The sequence below is a fragment of the Erpetoichthys calabaricus genome, chromosome 5, assembly GCF_900747795.2.
Source record: "Erpetoichthys calabaricus chromosome 5, fErpCal1.3, whole genome shotgun sequence".
NCBI classification, from domain to species: Eukaryota; Metazoa; Chordata; class Cladistia; order Polypteriformes; family Polypteridae; genus Erpetoichthys; species Erpetoichthys calabaricus.
The window spans coordinates 46924813-46930557 of record NC_041398.2 but is presented as its reverse complement, the minus strand read 5'-3'; the positions used below and the strand labels follow the sequence as shown (position 1 = coordinate 46930557).

Genomic DNA, 5745 nt, shown 5'->3' with positions numbered 1-5745 from the left:
TAGAAAAAAACCCTATCTAAATCTGCTAAGTAGTTCTCTTTTTCACTAGCTAAGCAGATGTAAGATACGCCCCAAGGCTGGCATGTGAGTGAGGAGGGCCCCGCCCCCCTCCCCTCAGCTCGCTGCATGTCTCTCGGGTTCATGCAAATATATTGGTACCTCAAGCAAACTATGATACTTAGCACAATGTGAGAGGTCTCAAACTCAACCGGAATGTTCAAGCAAATTATAGAAAAAAACGATCTTAGTCCTTTAAGTAGTTCTCTCATGAAAAGTGGACAGACATACAGGCAGACGTTGGATTTTATAAATATAGAGATACCATATTATGTAAAATAAAAAAATGCATCACAGTAAAAAAATGAGATATAAAGCAGACATAACTAAGCTTATTAATGTTTCCATATAAACTAAATGGTTAGACATTAAATAAGCACCAGTCATATGAAAAAAGAGTAATATACATAAAGTGTAATACTTTACACAGACAGTAATAGATTTTAAAAAGTTTAATGAACTTAACACAGCTTTTGTACTTTAAGTAAATATCACTTTACCTTTTTCTTTTATTTTACACAACACTTGTAAGTTAAGTAATCTTTAATTATCTTGCCTTTATCTGAGCTACTTAAAAGACAAAAACTCAAAGATCATTTACTTTACAAAAACTAACTTACATTTCCATACAAACTTTTTTAGAAGCTATATTGGCAAATATTAGTATAAGGAACAAAATGTGTGCAGTATACATATAAAAGGGAATTTTGTAATAGCAACCGGGGAGTTATTCAGGCTCTGTTTCCTCGAGTCTTGAAGACAGCTGAGTAACTAGCAGCCAAGGGTGTTTCTGGTAATGCTGGATTGCAACTCCCAGGAAGCTGAAAAAACAGATTCACCTACCAACATTTTTTCATGAGCTTTTCTATCTCTCTCTCTGCACCTCTGTGTCAGCAATAAATCTACACCCAAAGTTAATAAAAAAACACTCAGTTTGGTAACCACTAGATCGAATCGCTCTAAAACTATCACTGGTTGACAACCAAAGACTTACTTTGCAAGTGTTAAATTCCAACATTTATTTTATTACATCTACATGCCAAAGGAGAGTCTGCTGTTTAACGAATGTAGTTACCACAAATGTAGCTCTCATGTAAGCACTATCATATTATTCAATAATGTGTGGTCTCGTCCATTATGGGAGATGAACATATGAAGTGGAACTCTGTTAGCATGGGTGTTTTTTGTTTTCTTTTTTTATCATCCCGAGGTATCCTGTATTTACTCAACCCTAGGGGGTTCAATTACAGTATACAGTATGTAAGCATATCATCCTGGCCTAGACAGGCATCAAGTCCAAGCTCAAGGTATGGCCTGCCAGAGACTGACATGGAGTACAGACTTCCCGGGACCTGATGGTGCTGCATCGTCTCCAGCCAAGAGCGAAGTGAGAGCAAATGTGCAAGCAAGTCAGGCCAGGAGAACTAGTTGATTCCAGAAAATTCATTGAAACTGAAAATGGCCTTACTTTCCACGTTGTCAACTACTCCTCGTGAGCCAGCAACGTCGACTCCAAGTGGGCTTGCCACTTCACCCGCAGAGCATGGAAAAGACCGAAACGATCTGTCCGAGCTGAAGGTAGTGATCGCCTCAATGGCCACTGCTCAAGACATAAAGGATCTCAAAAATGATATAAATAAATGATATAAGGAAAAGTGATATAAAGGATATAAGGAAAGAAATAAAGGACATACACAAGACAAACGAGAAGCTGCTTCAGGATATTAAAGACCAGGAAAAACATTTAAGTAATCGCTTTGTAGCAACCTTTAAATATATGCTAGAAAAAAATTGAGGAAAAAATGCAGGAAAATAGCCTAAGTTTAAGAATAACCTTAGAGTACTTGGCGCTCAGTATGAAGATGTTAAGCAAACGTTCACAACTCGTATTGAAATGGCTGAACAACTAGCATCTACCACTGAAGGAAAAATAATGGCTGCAAATTCCGAATGCAAAGTGTTTGGAGACAGAGTAGCTGCACTAGAAGATGGATGCAGAAGGAATAATATTAGAATTGAAGGTCTCCCCAAGAATCGTGAAAGTCCAAACCCAGTGAAATCCGTAGATGAACTATTCTCTAAAATAAATGGAGAGAACTTCAAATTAGACACCGAGATAGCAGCAGCTTACCACATACATAGATCAAATACCTCAAAACCTTGGACTCTCATTGTGCATTTTGAAAACTTACAATTTAAATTACATATAATATTAATTCTCAAACAGAAGCAAGAGATTATATTTGAAAATAACCACATTCGTATTTTTCCTGATTTCTCATCCTCAACAGCTGCTAAATATGCTGCATTTTACAGATTTAAACACAACAATATTTATTTATATAGCACATTTTCATACAAACAATGTAGTTCAAAGTGCTTTACATGACGAAGAAAGAGAAGAAAGACAAAATAAATAATTAAAATTAGGGAACACTAATTAACATAGAATAAAAATAAGGTCCGATGGAGAGGGAGGACAGAAGAAAAAAAAAAAAAAAACTCCAGACGGCTGGAGAAAAAAATTAAATCTGCAGGGGTTCCAGGCCATGAGACCGCCCAGCCCCCCTCTTCTATTTTCATAACATTTACATACTACAGAAAAAAATCCTGCTAAGAAACATTTTAGGTATAGATTATAAAATTATACAAAACAGTACAAATGATATAGAAATATTCACATCCACATCGCCTTAGCTTTCAGGATAAATTCAAAAAGTTTCAGGATATGTAACTCTTCATTTGTATTTGAACTCAATACCATCAAAGCAAAAAAAACATGCTGCAAGGCAGAGCTGAAGCTATACATTTTGGATGATTTTACTTTGTTGCACATGCTGTTAGACATGCTGCCATCATTAAAGTAGTATGGGCCAATGAAAACATCTCCCAAAATCCCCAATGGCCCAGCAGGTGGAGGGATATCCATTCCCATAAATCCACTCAGACAGACAGAAATTCCAGATAGGGTTTCCTTAACAACATAATCATGGCCAGTCAAGTTGAACTGCTTCCCTCCAAGAATAAAGGAAGAGAGGGGATCTGCTTGCAGTCAACCATGTACTCTCCCATGAAAAGTGGTTTGGCCCCAATTGCTTTTGCAAAGAACGAATCTCTTGAATTGGACCAACTATTAAAGAAGTGCCTGTGTCCACAATGGCTTGGCAGCCACCCTTGCATAGTGATAACTGTTTCCCAAAAGAGATCCCATCAGCTTTGATCTCCCAGTATGCCTTGCTTGTAACATTGACATAATGGAATTCTCCCTTGAAATACTTGGAATAAACGCCTCCCAAAATCTGCTCTCCACCAACTTGACCAGCTGGATCTCTGTTCAAGTAAAAAGAGAAAATGTTCTGTGGCAGCATGTTCTGTGGCAGCTTCTTCTGCTGCATTGCAGTATCAAACAATGGAGGGGCTCCTTGCACAGATATCACCGGGTAGGGTATTCCTAAAATACAAAATGTGCTGCCACAAACATGATGCCTGGCTGTTTCACTGCTTCTCCAAACAACTGATTGGTCACAACTAGGTCTCCAATAATGATGATGTCATTACTCAGAAATCCAGACAGACCTCCTCGATCATACTATACTTCCTTAGAAGGAAGGCGTCCTTCAACATCTGCAATAAGATGCTGTAGATGTTCTATCAGACGGTTGTGGCGAGCGCCCTCTTCTATGTGGTGGTGTGCTGGGGAGGCAGCATAAAGTAGAGGGACGCCTCACGCCTGGACAAACTGGTGAGAAAGGCAGGCTCTATTGTAGGCACGGAGCTGGACAGTTTGACATCTGTGGCAGAGCGACGGGCACTGAGCAGGCTCCTGTCAGTAATGGAGAATCCACTGCATCCACTAAACAGTATCATCTCCAGGCAGAGGAGCAGCTTCAGCGACAGACTGCTGTCACTGTCCTGCTCCACTGACAGACTGAGGAGATCGTTCCTCCCCCACACTATGCGACTCTTCAATTCCACCCGGGGGGGTCAACGTTAACATTATTCAAAGTTATTGTCTGTCTGTATACCTGCATTGTTATCTATCTATCTATCTATCTATCTATCTAATGAATAGCAAACTGTGTTCCATTCTTGGCATAGGTGCGAGACTTTCCAGAACTGTAGTGGTGGTACAACCAGCAGGCCAGGTTGAAGAAAGAGCATTTGGAGTCAGGCAAGTCAGGCACCCACAGGTTGGAAGAGCCGGGTTCGAATATCACAGTAACGTTTTTTTGGGGGTGCCAATCTCAATTTCTCCATAGTACTGGGCATCCATGAAATTGGTCAGCCTTTCAAAAGTTGATGTGTTCCTCACTTCAGCAGAACTACCCATTGTTTTATCCAGTTTCTGCAGTTCTTCTACAGTTATACCATTGTCCAACATCATCCATCCCCACCTGAATCCTTTTTTCAGAGGAATTCTGGTTTGTGCAGTTGAGCACACCCACAGTGTCTGCGTGACGATACAAATGTTAGTTGTTCTCTTTGTAATTTCAGTATAATCGTTGAAGCTTTCATCAACAGGCCCAGTGAGTATTCTGTCTCTTCAGAACAGCACATATGGAAAGCCGAGATCAGATACAGCCTCTTGTATCCTGCCAAACAGAAAGTAGACATTCAAGGCAAGCTCTACATTTTTACTTCTACAGAGGAAGCAGAAAAAGAGCTAAGAAAACTGATCCTGACACTTTTTGAAAAATGATTGTGATTCTCATCCGGACCTGGCAGGGCAAAGATCTTACCTGCTGTTTGATCTGCTTGCAATGATACTGGTACCATAATTATACATCATATTTCATTCTCAGCCTCTTTTTGTTTATGTTTTAATTACAATTATATGCCTATATGTATGTATGTATATGTAATTGTTATTTTAAGGGGTCTGTTTAACATCATACCCTTGGTTTATTGTATTAGGGCATACCATGCTTATCCAGGGCTACTGTTTAACATCATTCCCTGGGTTTACTCTCTCAAGACTCTTTAAGATTATATTTTATGCTTATAGTGTTTGAACTATATTGTCAATAGATATCTCTATTTTAATCCTCATATGGTGCTGCTGGGGGGCTTGTTTTGTTTTTGGACGTGCTCTGTCTCTAGATATGTCAGAGGACTGGGACTTTGTGAAGTGTGGTCTAGCCTCATGTGGGGAAGCAAAATGAGGGGGCCAGGAGACTGGGGGTGGGGTGAGAAAGAGAGCAATCAATCTCTAATCTATCCTTTTAATCCTTATAATTATAAATTCCAACATAAAAATAGGCATCATGGCAATAACTGGGAAAATGGGAAAACTGGAAATTAAGGTCAAAGCTGTCTTATTTTCAATTAAGATTACAAAATGACAACAAAATTTCAGAAGCAATGTCTCCAGGACAGGACATTTAACTTTGTGAGCTGGAATGTTAAAGGTCTCAATCAAGAATTAAACAGAAAGAAAGTATTCTCACCTAACAGGCGTGAATGCTAAAATAGCATTTTTACAAGAGACTCACTTATTAAGCAAGGATCAGTTTCAGCTGCACAGAGACTGAGCTGGCCAAATATTCCATTCCAGTTTTACAAAGAAAACTAGAGATGTGTGAATTCTTATAATTAGAACAATCTCATTTGTAGTATCAGATGTAGTATCTGATCCTGAAGGGAGATATGTGATCATCATGGGTAATTTATTTAACTGTAAAGAGATTT

The 5745-nt window shown here is 39.0% G+C and overlaps 1 pseudogene; it reads right to left on the bottom strand.

Annotated features, from left to right (window-relative positions):
• Positions 1 to 1540: 1540 nt before the first annotated feature.
• LOC114652737 (cathepsin D-like) lies at positions 1541 to 4597 on the bottom strand (annotated as a pseudogene).
• Between the last annotated feature and the right edge of the window lie 1148 nt (positions 4598 to 5745).